The 17,773-nt window shown below is 49.7% G+C and overlaps 1 long non-coding RNA gene across 2 annotated transcripts; it reads right to left on the bottom strand.

The window, feature by feature from the left end:
- Positions 1 to 11,111: 11,111 nt before the first annotated feature.
- LOC128100475 (uncharacterized) lies at positions 11,112 to 17,594 on the bottom strand. Of its 2 annotated transcripts, none has more exons than XR_008214810.1 (3): positions 17,458 to 17,594; positions 16,753 to 16,839; positions 11,112 to 14,363 (listed from the first exon to the last, which is right to left on the bottom strand). It is a non-coding gene; the product is annotated as an uncharacterized LOC128100475 (long non-coding RNA). The 2 variants fall into 2 exon arrangements; XR_008214809.1 differs by having other exon boundaries at positions 11,112 to 13,550.
- Positions 17,595 to 17,773: the final 179 nt, after the last annotated feature.

The raw sequence follows: 17,773 nt of genomic DNA, 5'->3' as shown, positions 1-17,773 counted from the left end.
GCTGCTTGCTGTGGATATGTTCTGTGTGCTGTGAATGTGTTGCTCTGATTGGTTGATAAATAAAATGCTGATTGACCAGTAGCCAGGCAGGAAGTATAGGCAGGACAAGGAGACAGGAGAATTCTGGGAAGTGGAGGCTGAGTCAGGAGATGCTGCCAACTGCCTCAATGAAAAGCAAGATGTAAAAGATACAGGTAAGCCACAAGCCATGTGGCAAGGTATAGATTTATAGAAATGTGTTAATTTAAGATTTAAGAACTGGATAGCAAGAAGCCTGAGCCATTAGGCTAAACAGTTTGAATAATATAACATCTGTGTGTTTATTTGGGTCTGAGTGGCTGCCGGCCCAGGCAGGACTGGAGATAACTCCAGCAACAGCTGCTCTTCCAGAGCAGGTTCAACTCCCAACACCCACATGGCAGCTCACTCCTGTCTGTAATTCCAGTTCCATAGAATCTAATACCCTCACACAGACATATATGCAGGCAAAATACCAATGTGCAAGAAATAAAAATAAATATTTTTAAAGCCTATACTGCAATGGAATTGTTCACACCCTTGTCTGCCTTTCCCTACTTTGATCTTTTGATGGAAGCAGAGAAAAAAAAAAAAGAAAAAAAGAGACCCCAGTGTCTTAGGTTTTCTCTTGCTGTGAAGTGACATCATGACCAGGGCAACTCTTTTAAGTTTGATCCCCAGGACCCACCAGGGAAAACATTTAAATGGGCTGACTTACAGTTTCAGAGGTTTAGTCCATTCTCATCATGGTGGGACATGGTAGTATGCAGGCAGATATGATGCTGAGAGTTCTATATCTTGATTCACAAGCAGCAGAAAAAGACTGTGGGTAACACTGGGGGTAGCTTGAGCATATGAGACTTCAAAGCCCACTTCTACAGTGACGCACTTCCTCCAACAAGGCCATGCCCACTCCAACAAAGCGGCTCCTAATAGTGCCACTCCCTATGGGCCAAGCTCACACACATAGTCTATGGGGTCCATTCCTATTCAAACCACCACCCCCAGTGTAAATGATCTCAAAGTTCTCATCGGAAATAAAGACAAGCTCAGCATGATGGCACACATAAGATCCCAGTGCTGAAGAGACTGAGACAGGAGGATGTCAAGTTCAAATCCAGCGTGGGTTACATAGTGAGATCTTGCCAAAGAAAAGGAAGGAGGAAGAAAAAATAGAGGGCTGAAGGGAGGGCAGGGGGAAGGATAGGCTCAAGCATCAACTGAGTACAGACACCAGTGAGAAGCAAGAGGTCATCAGAATGGACTTTGAAACACAGACCATACCTTTGTACTGTCCAGTAGAGATGTACTTCAAAAAAATATTTAATTATTTATATGCATGTATGTCTGTGGGTGGGTATGTACACCTAAGTGCAATGCCCTTAAAAGCCAGAAGAGGATATCAGATCCTCCAGAGCTCAAGTTACAGGTGGCTGTGAGCTACCTGGTGTTGGGGCTAGGAACCAAACTCAGGTCCTCTGCAAGGGCAGCAAGCTCAGGGCTGGAGAGATGGCTCAGCAGTCAGGATCTCCAGCTGCTCTTGCAGCCACATGCTCACACCCATCTATAACTCCAGCTGCTCTTGCATCCACATGCTCACACCCATCTGTAACTCCAGTTCTAGTTCTAAAACCTGCAGCCCAGAGGTCTACCTCAAGAACTCAAAGATGGAAACTTGACCTGCGGGAGGGGGGGGGGGGGATCAAACAGGAAACCAACATCAAGAGGAGAAACGACACCAGGAGAGAGGATGAAGCCAAGTTTGAAAAGATGGAGCAACTGAAAAAAAAAACCAGCACAAACCAAGAATAGTTGTTTCATATCTTTCACGCATCCAGAGGGTAACAAGAACATGAGTGACAAGAAGATGAGTGACAAGATGCCAAGCCCTTAAAAAGATAATATAACAAACAGCTTTATGCTATCCAAATTGACAACTATGATAAAAGGACAAATTCCTTTAAAAAAAATATACAGCTTGCCAAAAGTGCGATACCAGAAGAGAAAAAACTATCTCCAATAAAATTATCGTGTGTGTGTGTGTGTGTGTGTGTGTGTGTGTGTGTGTGTGTGCCCATGCCATGTTCACACAGTGCCCTCTGAGGCAGGTGTTGTATCCCCTGGACCTGGAGTTACAGGTGGGTGTGAGCCACCTGACTTGAGTGCTAGGAACCAAACCTGGGTCCTCTACAAGACCAGAAGGGCACAACCACTGAGCCATCTTCCCAGCCTTTGTATAGCTACTTTTTGTTTTTTCAAGACAAGGTTTCTCTGTGTAGCCCTGGTTGTCATAGAATTCACTCTGTAGACCAGGCTGGCCTTGAACTCACAGAAATCCACCTGCCTCTGCCTCCCAAGTGCTGGGTTTAAAGGCTTGTGCTGCTCCACCACCCAGCATATAGCTACTTTTAAAAACAACTCTTCTGTTAAAAACAAATAAGCTGGGCACCCAGCCTTGATGTGTGCGTGTGTGGGGGGGGGGGGGGTAGACTTGGTCCTACCTCAATTTGATGGGCCATGCTTTGTTCAAGCCCATGGGAGGTCTGCCTCTTTCTGAATGGAGAGGGAGGAGGAGTGGATGGGGAGGGAGGTAGATGGGAGTCAGTGAGGAGGGAATGGGAGGAAAGGAGGAAGGGAAAACTGTGGTCAGTGTGTAAAATAAATGAAAAAATGTTTAAAAAAATAATAAGCATCCCCAATAAGAAAAATCTCAGACTCAGTTGGTTTCACTGGTGAATTCAAGTGTCCCAGGAAAGAAAAATAACACAAATTTGCACAAACTCTTTCAGAAAATAGAGGAGGAAGGAAACTTCACTACTTGTTTGTGAGGCTGGCAGAACCTCTCTACCAGATGGAAAAATTCATTAGAAAATCTTCAAAACCTCTCTGATTGTTCTCTGTCATGAACACACTGGAAAACATCCCCAACAAGATGTCCATGACTCATGAGATCCAGCAGCATATAAAAAGATAATTCGCTTCGGCTAGGTGGGGTTTATATCAGAATGCAGGTGGTTTTGACATTTGAAAATTGAACAATTAATCCACCATATTAACTGCAGAAAGGAGGGAAACCATACAATCATTTCAACAGGTACAAAACGCCATTTGGCATGATTAAATGCATTAGAATAAGCCCAATATAACACTCACAGAGCCGAGAGGAGGCAGGAAGGGTGGGAGAGCTGTGCACACTGAGGCTAGTGCATACTCCATGCTCTTCTTGTGAGATCAAGGGCCCCTGCTCTCACCACTTCCCCTTGGTATTTACTGGATGGTTTAGTGATTCCAAAAGGACATCAAGAAAAAAAAACACATACAGATCTGTGAACATATCAGCTAGCCTTTATTAACAAGTGAGGAATTACTTGTGTGACAATTTCCAAGAAGCCCATATAGGAAGCCCCCGCCAGAACCATGTGAAGTCAGCAAAGATGCACAATAAAGGGCCCAGCTGCATCTATGAGCAAACAATTAGGAAAAGAGGTTTTAAAACCTCCTGTGAGAATACCACCCAAGACCACGGAAGGATAAATTTAACAAAGCAGGTGATTCATGCTCCAGACAGCCATGGGCATTGCTGAGAGAAGCTGATGGTAACTCCAGAAAGCAGAACAAGGATCCCATCTGTGTCCTGAGACTCCAGCACCCTGGGCAGTCTAGTTCTCCATAGGGGAGAAGTCAGTGTGAGCTGGTATAAACCTCAGCAACCCTTCTAGCGGAACTGACAGGCAGGGGGTGAAGTTCAGATGGAAACAACCTCTATCCAAAGCCATGTTTTACCAAACAAAATTGAAGTACTTAAACCACTGGGCATCAAGTATGCTCACCATGAGCATATTGTTTATTAGACAGCGGAGTTCGGCATGGTGGTACGGGTAAGAACATGTCAGAATCCAGAGCACCTGTGTGGCCTGGGAGGGTCTCCATGATGAGTAAGGTGACCTGCTGACGTCCCATACAACCTAAGTCAGAAGCTCATTTTCTAGTAAAAGGGGGACCTGTAGGTCCCTGGCTCCCGTTTTGGGTAACTGTTGCCTTGCTTGCTGCCCTTGATCTTGATATCCTCCCTGTGCTAATTCCCTGCCGGGTTCCACCTTCCTGAATGCTTAAGGGAAGTTCCTTGTCTGTGTATCCTGCATAATGGGCCTTAACAGTTTAGATGCAAGATTGTAAAACATTGGTAACGAACTTCTGCCCTCTGGGGTTCTCCCATTGTGCTGTAAACCTGTATTTAAGACCTCCTCCCTCCTTCAATAAATGGCATTTGGCAAAAAATAAAAATAAAAAATAAATAAATGTAGCCAAAAAAACAAAACAAAAACAAACAAACAAACAAAAAACCCAGTGGGCATCAAGTATGCTCATGAGCATATTGTAATAAAGACAGGGGAGTTCGGCATGGTGGTACGGGTAAGAACATGTCAGAATCCAGCTGCTCTGGCAACAATACCTGCAGCAGCCACTCCCCTTTCACACACACGCCCACAGGCACCGTACTGGGACAGCCTCAGTGAGTCCCCAGCTCACAAACTTCCTAGTACCAGGATCTCTCACCAAAGAGGTTATTGGCAGCCCCACATCCCACTCCTTACCCGTTCCCTGCCTCCTGCTTGAGAATCAGAGAGCCTGGCTGCAGCCCGGGAACCTCCCCATCCTCAGAGGTGGTAGAAGAGACTCTACTTCTGCCCTGTGGGCTCTGATTCCTCTCCTTAGAGCCCCCACCATTGTGTCTGTCCCTAGTGCTAGGCCTGACTCTCCTTGGAACCCCCACCACCGTTGTTGCCCCTGTGCCTGTCTGTCCACAATATTGAGAACTATCTAGCAAACTCCTTCCTCCCCAGTGATCTGTCTCAGTGTCTTGGAATCTCCTCATTTCAAACCTTTCATTATACACCCATAATCCCAGCACTTGGGAGCTAAGGCAAGAGGACTGCTGTAAGTTCAAGGATAGTCTGGACTACTTAGAAAGTTCCAGCCTGGCTAGGGCTACATAGTGGTAACCTGTCTCAATAATAATAATAATAATAGTAAAGAAGCTGGGGGTTGACTTAGTAAATAAAGCACTTACCACACAAGCTCCAAGACCCAAGTTCAAATCCCCGGGCCCCATGTAAACCTGGATACAATAGCACAGGCCTATGATCCCAGTGTTCCTGTTGTGTGATGGGAGTTGAAGATGGGAGACTCCTTGGAAATTTGGGGGCAGCAGTAAACAAGAGACCCTGACTCAACAAGGTGGGAGGCGGGGCCAACACAAGGCTGTCCTCTGACCTCTGTACCTGCACAATGGTATGTGTGGAGCCACACTCGTGCACCCACAGGAATGAGCACACACAAAGACCTTTGCAACAGGCTACCCCATATAAACCTACAATACCTAAAAGAGTCCGGGGCACTCTTACAGGTGACATTAAACAGATGTCCCATGGGGCACATCGATGTCTCAAAGTGGGAGGAAGGCCACTTCCACAAATGTTCGTGAGCCAGCAGGAGAGGATGTGAGAGGAAGTAGGCTCTGTCAATTCCACAGATGCGAGGAGAAAGGCCACCGACCCAAATCACGGGCAAACTAAAGCCAGCTTTATTCATGTGCATAGGCTGTCTCCCGCTAAGGCGGGACTCAAGAGATCGGCTGTGGACATGGGGAAGATTGGGTTTTTATAGCTCAGGCGTAGGGGGTTTCCTCGTAGAGCATTTGGCAGGCAAATGAGTGGGTTACAGAAGCAGAACGTAAGCGTAACAAGGTGACCATAACAGCCTCCTGAGACAAAGGCATGGTCGCTGTTTCCCGAAACAGGCAGTGCAGAACCATTAGTGGTTAAGGTTACAGGAGGAGCACCCCTTGATCCCTGAAAAACAGAGGCTTAGTCATAAACAGGAACGAACCTCGTTTGATTTTGCTGTAAGATGGTTTCCAAGCCCAAGTTGGAGGCCGGCTGCTTCATCAGCATCGACCCCTACCTACCTCATATGCAAAACCAGAACCACAAAAGCTCAGGAGAAAAATCTTCCCATCTTCGGGGCAACAATGTCCTATTTTGGTCACAAAGCACAACTCGCAAAATAGAAATGGATACATTGGACTGGATGGGAAGTTAAAACCTTTGGACTTTGGAAATCCCACTAAGAAAACAAAGTCGAGATGGTGAGATGCCCAACGGGCGAAGGTGCTTACCACCAAGTCAAGCAACCTGAGTTTGATCTCTGGAATCTACCTAGCAGAAGGAGAGAAGGACAACCCAAAAGTTGCCCTCTGCCCTTCACACATGCTGGGGCACACACAGACATGTACAGACACAATTAATTAATTCATATAGAACAAAGCAAATGACAGAGTGGGAAGAACATTCCAAAATCTGTATTTGACAAAAGATTTGTCTACCCAAAATATTTAAAGAAATTTTACAAAGCACTAAGATTATGACCCCCTGAAACAAAGGGCAAGACAGTGCAGAGGTTCTTTCGTCTTGTATTCTTACTGAGGCCATTTCAGGTTTAACTAGAATTTCATCTCCTTGATGGAGACTCTGTGGGAAATTACCCAACTCTATTCCAGGACCTGAGGCCAAGATGCCCCAGCTAACTGATTACCTTAGCTTCTGTTAAACTGCCTGCTTGGGCAAACCTCCCCTTGCAACTGCTGAGTGAGGTACCAGGATGTGGATTTTGTCCTTAAAAACCTCTTGGTCTAAAAGCTCAGGGGCTACATTTGGGTTCTCAAATATCTGAGTGTGGGAACAAAGACTCAGTTGGCTAGAAACTGTGGCTTGGTGCTTATCTCTTGTAGGCTCCCTGTAACAAGATGATCCCCTGCCCCTGGGGGGAGGGGGGACACCTCAATCAGAAAATGGTAAAGACATTTGGATACTGCACAAAAAAGAGAAAGAAAAAAGAAAAAAGAAAAACCCAACAGCACTGTCACAGGACAAGAATGACCAGAGAGGAGAGCAGCAGGCTGCTGGGAAAGCCAGGCTGAGGCCCAAGGTGGCTCCAACTGACCCACCCGAAGTCACAGACTACCACGGAGGCAATAGTCCTGAGGCCAGTTTAGAGAGAGAAGGGGCTTGCCTCCACCCCACAGGAAGGAGGAAACATGGCTCACATAGGAACAAGTCTGATTTCAGCCAGGAAGGAGGCACTCCGGCAGGGAGATGGAGTCCTGTGTGGATTCTTCTGCTCCCTGTCTGCTGGTGCCTGCAGGTGATTGCTCTGTCAGAAACGACATTCAGATGTTAGGTTATGGAAACAGCAGGCCCGAGGAACTGGAATTTCTCCAGGAATCTCATGCTGAAAAGGAAAAGGCTGAGGCTTGATGCCAGGTACAGCGCAGCGGGGTGTCTTGTCTCCCAGGAAGAGAGTCATCACAGTTGGGATAACCTTGCAGGAGAGACCGGAGCTGAAATAACGGCGGGTCAGTGATGGGGGAACCACACCTTGACCAGAATTGCTGAGTTATGCACACCTCTTATCCTCTATTTGAACCTGAGCCTTGTGTCAGGACCCTGGAGATGGACTTGGAGGGTCACTGGACCTCTTTATCTGTCTTCCAATATGACCACGTTGAATAAACCCCCTCTGCTTCTTGCTTTTTACTTTGTCTCTTTAACTGGGCTGTTGAGGATAAATGACTGAGTTTATCTTGTAGCCTGGGCTCCGACCCTAGAGCTCCAGTTAACAGCAGGACACCCTGGGTGATCCCAGATACCTACCTCAAAGAGGCGCAGGCAGATCTAGCTGTAAAGATGAAACCTGAGGTATGAAGACAAGGGTGGGCCGCAGAAGACTGACCACCCCTGGATTCTGGCTCTTCCTCTTTTCCCTGCTGACCAGGGTGGGCACCTGGGAAGGCTTTGGTGAAGGGAGTCTGAGACGCTGGTGAAAATGGCAAATAAATAGTCCCAGATCCAGCACAGCCCTCCAAGCCCTCACCTGGAGGACTGGGGCGGGGGTTCTTCTGTGCATGATAGTGCACAAGAAGTGCATGATAGTGCAAAGCCAGTCTGGTCCCAGCATGTTACCACAGCCCTTTCCACAGCCAGAGATGCTGTCACCACACAGCCAAGGAGGCGGAGACCTTTGCTGTCCTCACACCTGTCTTCACTTCTCATGAATCTGTGCCGTCTGAGCAGTGGAAGTAAATGTGGTGCTGGTTCTGGCTGGTCACTCGGGGAGCCAAAGCCCACCGGAGGGTCCTTGCTTGGCCCTTTCGTATACCCATCACTTCTCAAGCTCAGAGACCTGCAAACACATGTGAAGGTCAATCAATGGGCAGCCCCGTTCCTGTCCACTGGCCACACCAAGGCGTCCAGTGAGCGTGCTCCTGGAAGTGGATTTGGTACAGAAGAAGAGGTATCCCTCTTCTCTCCCATTCCTTCTCTCTCTCCTTCTTTCTCCACTCTTTCCTGTCTCTCCTCTCTCCATTTTTCTTTCCCGTCTCTATCTTCCTCCTTCCCCCTCTCTCCTCTGTCTCTGCCTCCTTTCTTGATCTGTCTCTCTCCATCTTTCTCCTCTCTCTTTCATCCCTTTCCCGTTTCCCCCCTCTGCTCTCTCTTCTTTCTCTCTCTGCGTCCCTCTCCCTCCTCATCTTTCTCATCTTTCCTTTCTCTGCTATCTCTCCACTCTCTCTGCTCCCTGTGTCTCTGACTCTCTCTACCTCTCCCTACCTCTCCCCTCTCTCCTCACTCCCTCATGATTAATTCTGATGGAACATGGAATGCAAGCAATAAAGACAGTGGGAATGGCTGGGTCTTATCTCCTTTTGCCTTTTTCAACACCAATGACCATCACCCAGGCACTTAATAGCCTGTGAACAAATAGCCTTTGTTCTTAGCCTGAAGCCCCAGGAAGGCAGCAGATGAGGCTCCAGGTTCATTAAAGCACTCTCTCTGCAGATGTACCTGTGTACCTTTGAGGTAGGATCCCCATGAAAGCGAAGGAGCCGGGGTGAGGGAGCCTGCCCAGGTTGGATTCTATGGGTCCTGCAGTTAGGGTAGCCTCTGCTACTTCCCAGCCCTGTAACCTTGAGCCAGCACTTTCCCTCATGTCTGCCTCAGTTTCCACATGAGTGCCTAGCTCAGATGGTGAGGGAGGAAGGAAACAGTGCAGCACAGGGCTTAGCTCAGAGCACCTGACAAGCTGATGTTCAGTGGAGCAGCTTGCTCCTCACGCTCCCAGTGGTACCCTGATAACTCACAGCTGCAAGAGTGGGATTCAGAAGCGGCATCCAGCTGTCCAGCCCTGGTAGGGGAATGGCCAAATCAAAAAGCTGCAGTGTGGTGCCGGGAAGAATGTATATCCTGGAAGCCTGCAGAACCAGGCTCTGCCACAACCTGAGGCAGAGTCTTCACACTTCTGAGCTTCTGCTTCCTCAGCTTGAGAAGGTGAAGGTAGGGTGCTCAAATATAGAAGTGAGGATGTGTGTCCCGCAAGTGCGCCAAATGCACACATGGTCCTGAGGCTGTGATCCATGACGGGATCATCACACCCTCATCTTCCTCCTGCTCCCCTCACCCACTGAACCTGCTACCTGCAGACCCATGGTGGGAACTGCTGAGAACCTGCCTGCTTTCTGCTGAGGGTCTGTGCTCCCAGGCAGAAACCAGGGCCACCGAGTGAAGCCCCACTCCAAAGGTGACATCGGAGTGTCAGGTTCTGATTTGGTGTGGAGAAGTAGAGTTCTCTCACTGAGTAATGGGGTTCTGAGCTGCTGCTGGGGATCTTAAGCCTCATGCCTGTTGGGCACGAAGCCAGCTCCAGGAGCCCATTGAGTGTGCCTAGTGACAGTGTGGAGTGTGCCCTGAACAACTTCTGGTCTGGGATGTCCCATGGACCTGGATTTGGTGGGGTCCGTGAATGTCCCTCTGAGACGGCCATTCCGTCGCTTCTCAAGGGACAAGTGGCTCACAGCTGGTCTACATTGCCTGTCCTGTGGAGCTCCCTGGTCTTGGTGGATGTTCTTGCAAAGGGAGCCCATTGAGTTCCCTGGGTACTGAGCCCATCCGGGCTGCAGCTTCCCCATCCAACATCCCACAGGCAAACCTGCTCAGAGCCTCCTTTCTGGCGCTAAAGCTGTGTCATGTGGAACTGACTTTGACCCCCTCCCTGCTCTCTTTCTCCTGCTGTCTCTTCCCATTGCCCACCCAGAGCCTCAAACCAATGCCTGTTAACTAATTGGTTTCCCTTCCTTCCCCACCTCAACCCCAGCACCCTAGCCCTGGCCTTCACCAGAACAATGCACTCCCATACCCTTCTGTAGCTCTACTGGCCCCCAAGAATGGTCATGCTTCACATGAACCAACTTGGTGCTCCCAGGATGATGTCCTACCCCATGGGGCTCCCCTCAAACTCCCTACTCTCTACTGAGAGACAGAGTCCCAAAATGAAAGCCAGACAGACCTCTTCCCTTCCTACTTGATTCCCCCCCCCCAAGTCTGCATTCTCATAAGAACAGAATCCACAGGTCATGCACTCTGGCCCCATACCCACCCAGCTTCACCTCACACCTCCTTCCTGCCCCCATTCTGCCTCTCTCTGCCTCTTTGTCTCTATCTGTGGTTCTGTCTCTGTTTCTCCACTGTCAGCCTCTGTGTCTCTCTCTCTTTGTATCTTTGTGTCTCTGTCTATCTCTCTCTATGTCTCTCTGTGTGTCTCTATCTATCTGGGTGGCCTGGCAGAGGGATAGGCCGAGGGTGTTAGCTGACCTGGAAGTCTGGAGTGATGTGGCCACAAGCATGGGACACCAGGCAGTGCAGGAGGCAGAAAGGACATGTCTCTGGAGGGAGCACAGCCCTACGCACGCTTTGGTCTTGGACTTCTGGCCCTCAGACTTGGGAAGGAATAACCAAATGTCTGTTATGCCAAGTCTTCCTACCTCTACCGCTGCAGAGCACAAAGCCCCCTCCAGTATGCAGGCCTGGCCACTTGACCTTCCGGCAGGGGGAGCAGAGGAGATGCATATGCCTACATCAGGCAGTAAGAAGAGCTAAGCAGAAAATGAAGAGGCCCAAGGGTGGCCGGGAGGATCTTGCCTCGGGGATCAGGGCTAGTGTCCTGGTTAGCTTTCTGTTGCTGTGATAAACACCATGACCAAAAGCAGCTTAGAGAGGAAAAGATTTATTTGACTTACACATCCTGACCACAGATCATCACTGTGGGAAACCAAGGCAGGGACCAGGAGGCAGGGACGGAAGCAGAGGCCATGGAGGGGCTCTGCTTGCTGATTTGATCAGGATTTTTTTGTTTTTTTGTTGTCTTTGTTTCGTTTTCTCATACGACCCAAGACCACCTGGGACACACAGAGGGCTGGACCCTCCCACATCAATTATCAACCAAGATCATGCCACACAGACTTCCTACAGGCTGAGCTAATGGAGTCATTTCTCAGTTGAGGTTCCCCCTTAACAATGACCCAAGCTTGTGTCACGATGACAAAACCTCACCAGTATAGAGAGCTTCCCAACAGGAAGACATCTAAGCCGCCGAGGTGTGAAGGACACTACTGAGTTTCTGACAAGTGACAAAGGTGACTATAAGATGAGATAATTAAACAAATTATATATATGGAGATTTTATATATATATATATATATATATATATATATATATATATATATATATATATGCATGCCAGGAGTTGTGGCACACCCCTTAATCCCAGAACTTAGGTGGCAGAAGCAGGTAGGTCTCTGAGTTCGAGGCCAGCCAGGTCTACAGAGGGAGTTCCAGGAAAGCCAGGGCTACACAGAGAAACCCTATCTGTATAAACAAAAACAAAACAAAATACAAACAAACAGAAAAAAATTAACAACAACAAAAAAAGATCAGAAACCCACCAGAAAGTAGGTGGCTTTGGTTGTGAACACTGGTGGTTGGGTGGTGGACCCACAGGATCTGCTGCTGGGCTGGTTGTGAGGACTGAGAGACCCTGAGGGCTCTGAGAGCTGAGCTCCTGTGTGCCCAGTTACAGCCACAGAAGAGCAAACTCGCTGTCGGTGGCATGGGAAAGAGCAGGGCAGGGCTGAGGTGGTTGGAGTGGACCTGCAGACGTGGGAGTTACTCAGCCCAAGAGAGCTGCCGGCTGCAGGCCGGGTGTGAGTCTATGATTCAGGGGAGAGACTGTTCAGGCATGAAAGGATGTGAGTACTGAGAGGAGGGGGCAGGACCCGGCAGAGAGCACTGAGGCCTGAACTCAGGGTCATCTCAATCTTTAATGACGGCAGGTTGGTGAAACCACAAAGAGCTGAGGAGGGCTAAGAGGGCCTGAGGGTATAGAAAGGGAAGCTGTGCCCAGTCCAGGGGCAGCCATGGCTCCTTGGAGTGGGTGGCGGCCACTGTGGAGACACTGCAGATAAAGTCATTGCTAGATTGTAGACATTGCTGGTAAACTTGTCTGCAGTGGTCCTGAGAAGCAAGACTTGCCACTGAGGAGACTGGGAAAAGCAGCAACTGACTCAGTCAGCGGTGACCCGCAGCTCTGCACAGGGGTCTAAGAGGTGAGCATGGCGGATGCTGGCCGGAAGGGTGAGGCGCACTTAACTGAAGGTGGGCAAACAGCTATGTGTCGGTGCTGATAGAAATGAACAAGTGGAGACGAGAGGCTGGTCTCCTGGGACAGAGCTCACCTATCTACAGAATGAAGTGGAGGAAGGCCCAGCTTGTGGTCACGGAGCGGAGGTGGGGTGAGGCATCAGGCTCCCCAGAGAGCACCCAGTTAATTTTCCCCACAGTAGCAAGAATAAAGAGTTGGGGTTGGAGGGAGTGAACTTGAGTGGGAAGGAAGGTCGAACAACTTCTAGGGTACCTGGGACCCCTTGAGCTGGGAGGCCGGGACAGCAAAGTGGGAACAGAATTCATAGTGCCTGCTCTGCTATCTGGGAGCAGGGGATGGAGGACAAGAGACTGAGCTCAACATAGCCCCGTGTGGCCAGGAGGACAAGGACGGTAGTGATTAGGCAGGAGTTGCTGTATCATGGTGCTGGGTAGGGCAAGAATCACCCAGAGGACTGAAACATCCCAGCCCTTCCTCAGGCCAAGGATTCAATAGGAGCGTGTAGGTTACTGCTTCATGACTAGCCCAGATGAAGGGCTAAGAACTGCAAATAATTGGGATGATGGGTGGAGTCTTCATGACCATAGCTGTCAATCCTGCAGAAATAGCACACAACACATAGGGGTGAAAGCAGACATCCCATCTTTCCCTGATGGCTTCCAGATAGAAACAGCTGGTCATAATGCCCAAGTCTGTTGTCCTTGGTATGAGCCCATCTGCCTTTGACCCTTTCTTCAGCCTGCCCTCGGCATAGTGCCTGTCAAATAGTACATTTCCGATAAACAAACGTTATTCAGGAGACCCAACTTAACAAGCTCGGTCAGAGGAGGCAGAGCAGAAAGCTGGGAACAGCAGGCTGCATGGGGTACCTAGCTCAATTGCACCACGACAATGGGAAGCTGGCCATCCAAAGGCTCTGGTCTTGGTTCTGGTGGCAAAGCCCATCGAAGCTGGACAGCTGGGAAGGTTTCAGGCCCCATTTGCTAGGAAATTCGAAGAGAGGACAGGGAGTTAGTGCCGTTACCTTGGCAACACTCTGTCACATTATAATGAGGCTCAGTGGTAGCAGGAAGCCTAGCTTAAAGGAGTACAAAGTATATCGATTTGCTGGTGTCCTGAGGAGGCACACCAGGCAAGCTGGCTGGTCCATCAGGAAGACAGCGGGTGAGGTAGTTAGGGAGCTGGGAAGTGGGACGGAGCAAGCTGGCCCTGGCGTCGGGTAACCCTGGTGGCTGGGCACCCACTGAGTCGTGACGGAGACAGCACAGATTCAAGGCTGGCTTGGGGAAGCTAGAGCTACCCAAAGTGCGAGCCCTTGAGCCTAGGCAGGAAAGCCTTGTATCTGGAGTTGCATGAGGTGTGGCAGCCTGGAGGACTGAGCCACCCTGAGACAGGGTGGGTCCGAAAGAAGCCAGTGGGCAGTGGGACAGGAAGGGACTGCATCCACCCTAACACAGAAGTTGGGCGAACCAGCATAGGCTTCGACCTTGACAGCACAAGCTGAGAGAAGGGCCAGGCGTGGAGCACTAAGGACCACAGGGAGGAGAAACTGAGCACATGAGCGGCTAGCCTTCAACACAGGACGGACAGAGTCCAAGTGAGGATGTGGGGTGGAAATTCACGGGCCCCCATCCAGTGGCAATCTTCATAGATGTCTTTCCCCACGATGATGAACTCGAGGGAAGCCAGTGGCTTTGGCTCTGCTTAATTCTCTCCTTGCTTTTTATTCAGCTACAGTGTAATCCTGTTGGCCTCTGTGTCTGTAGGTCCCCAAGTCCACAGGTAAAAAACAACCCCTGGGAATGGGAGATTAGAGAGGTGGGCTAAATGATACAGTATAATAACTGTTATACAGTTTTACATTGCACTGAGTATTAGAAACAATATAGTGATGATTGGCAGTATGTGGAAGGAAAAACAAATATGATGAATCAATTAAAAACATAAAATTTCAAAAATTGAAATAGGGGACCAGAGAGGCTCAGCTGTTAAGAGCCATTGCTGCTCTTTCAGAGGCCTGGAGTTATGTTTCCAGCAACCACTTTGGATGGCTCACAACCACTTGTAACTCCAGCTCTAGGAGATCTGACACCCTCTTCTGTCCTCCATGGATAACTGTGCTCCATGGACACCTGCACAGACACATAATTAACAATGATACAAACCAATCTTAAAAATTACAATACATAAAGCTGAAAACATTGACTAAAATAAGCAAGGCAGTAAGCTATGCAGGAAAGTGTGTACAAGTCATAGGCAAACTTCACACCACTGTGCGAGGGATGCCGAGTTTCCAGGCGGATCATGCAAGGCACAACCTCACTCTCTCCCTGTTTCCAGCCATCCCTGAGTGCTGGGCAGAGCTGGGTGTCACACTCTCCTTGCTCCATTGGGTGGACACAGTGGGGAACTGATCACCCACTCCACAGGCAAGGGTGGGTGAGACACCCAAAGGTGACCAGCCAGGATCACAGCTGCTCCTGAGAGGCAGGGCTGGATCAGAACCTAGGTCCTGAGGCTGTAAAGACCACAAACTCCCAATCTTCTGTTCATGTGCATGAAAGAATGGACGCGTAAGAACCAAGTCGTACCTCAGTGGTTCTGGGGGTGGACTTTCTTGATGCTAACCTCATTGTATTATGTTTTTTTTTTCAAATCATGCAATAAAACTATGTGTAAGTTCTCTCTCTCTCTCTCTCTCTCTCTCTCTCTCTCTCTCTTTCTGTGTGTGTGTGTGTGTGTGTGTGTGTGTGTGTGTGTGTGTGTGTTTGTGTGTGTGTTGGGTATGGAACCCATGGCCCTGTACCTGCTCTATCATTGAGCTACCTCTAGAGTGTGTAAGTAATTTTTTAAAACCAGTTTTATCAACACTAACACCCATTCTACACAAGTCTTCCATTTAGAGTGCTTGCTGTTCTTCCAGAAGACCTGAGTTTGGTTCTCAGTGCCCACATCAAGAGGATCACAACCACCTGTAACTCCAGCTCCAGCAGACCAATGCTCTCTTCTGGCTTCTGCAGGGACTCTCATACAACACACACACACACACACACACACACACACACACACACACACACACACAAATAAAAATAAATAAATAAATCTGAAGTGTGCAAGTCAAAGGTTTTGAGTCTATGACATTATTATATTTTTATTGGGGTAAGAATATATCCAATATATAACATTTGAAGTGTACAATTTAGCACCATGAATGAAAGAGTCACCACTCTGTTCAGCCATTGCCTCCATCTTCAAAACCTTTCTCATGGCCCCAAACATGACTTTGTTCTCAGTAACTATTCCTTACTTCCCCTTCCTTCAGCTTTGGTAATGCCTAATCTCTCTTCCGACTCATGAGCGTGTGTGTGTGTGTGTGTGTGTGTGTGTGTGTGTGTGTGTGTGTGTGTATGTGTGTGTGTGTGTGTGTGTGTGTGTGTAGGCCTGAGGTCACCATCAGGTATCTCCACCACTCACTCCCCATCTCTCACTGTACCTGGAGCTCTCATGGACTGGCTGGCTTGGCTGACCATCAAGCTGAGGGATCCCACTGCCTCTGCCTCCCTGGCACTGGATTACAGGCTTGCCCAGCTTCTTACGAGCATGCTGGGGATCCGAACTCAGGCCCCCAGGCTCCTGCAGCAAGTGCTTTGCCAACTGAACCATCTCCTCAGCCCATTTGTACTTTTCAAATTACACAACCATCTGGCCCAGCCACTCCATTTCTAGGAATCAAAAGCAGCACCTGAGGCAAGTGTTCACCCTCAGCTTCACAGCAGCTTTCTGCCGCAGCCGAGAAGGGAAACACCCAAACACAGGAATAATCCCTGAACAAGCAGACAGAGAGAGAAGCAAGGTCCACCCCCAGAGCCACGCCCGGTGAAACACTGTTCAACAGTGAAAAGGAGGAGCACTTGCCAGATGCTACCATGGGGATGAACCTCACCCAGCCACTGGAGGACCAATATCAAATGACATTATTTTTGTGCCACTGGACCTAAAAGAGGCCATCTTGTGGCCTACTCATGATCCAAAGCACAGACCAGGCCTGCTTCCCTGCCAGAGTCTGCTCTCAAGAGCTTGGAGTGACCCTGGCAAAGCCCCTGCTGATGCCCACACAGGAACTGACACCTCATCTTGCTTGGAACTATCTGGGTAGGTCCCACACCAGAGCCCCTATGTCCTCACCTGCGGCGTGAAAGCCTGGGGCCACATCCCTCACCGCTCTGCTATTTGCTGTTGGGGATTTTCTTTATGGAGTTCATTTCCCCAAGACTGAAAACAAAACGATGGGAACAAATCAGCTGAGATGCCTCCGAAGCCTTCAGCTGCCTGAGCTTCTCAGCAAGCAGAGGTCCTTGGGGACTCCTCCCCCAAAGTGTACAATTTAAGTGGAAGACAAGCCTGGCCCCAAGACAAGCTCCCCACAGTCTACAGCTTTGGGTACAAGAACATGCATAAAGGGCATTTCCACCCTAGCTGGGGACTCTGGGGCCAAGGGAAGGGACAAGGACAGGTAGACCCCAGCCATGGACCCTCTTGGGTGCTCCTTTCCTGACCTATGGCTCTAACAAGGTATCTAGAGGAAAGAAGGCGTGACGAGGACAGACCCCCACAGCATGCATGTGGGATCACACCCCCAACCCAGCCCCCACCTGGGCATGAAGCAGAGCACCTCTCCCTATTCACACTTCAGCCCCTACCTGACCACGTATAGGGTCAAGGAAAGGCCTCTCCCAGTCTTGGGTGACCTGACTCCTCACTGTTTCTGGAAATATCCTTGCCAACCTGCTCCTTAAGGGTCGCCTAGGAGGGACCTATGCAGCTTATGGGCCCGGCGTCTGAGGATGCCACTCCACCCATCCCCGACACCTCCCCTCACCACCCTCTCACCACTCAGTGGTCCCTGACTCAGTCTCCAGCACGGGTCTCCAGAGCCCCCCTTGGCTAAAGGCCGCCGGGATGGAGTTGTCTGGCCCAGTTCAATTTCCCCCGCCTTTTTGATGTCACATCCTGTCCCAGCCTGCCTCCCCGCCGGTCGCCGCCCTCCCTCCTCCCTTCCCCGAGCGAGCTAGGCGCGCCGGTCCCTCGGCGCCGCCCCCGCCCGCGCCCCTCACCGAGCAAACTTTTGGCATCGCTGCAGCCCGGGCGCGCCGCCGAGCTCCGCAGGGCGCGCCTCTCCGCCGAGCCCGGGCGCGCGGGGACCCGC

This window comes from Peromyscus californicus, unplaced genomic scaffold (genome assembly GCF_007827085.1).
Source record: "Peromyscus californicus insignis strain IS unplaced genomic scaffold, ASM782708v3 Scaffold_7__1_contigs__length_154581171, whole genome shotgun sequence".
Taxonomy (NCBI): Eukaryota; Metazoa; Chordata; class Mammalia; order Rodentia; family Cricetidae; genus Peromyscus; species Peromyscus californicus.
This window is presented reverse-complemented; position numbering and strand designations above follow the sequence as displayed.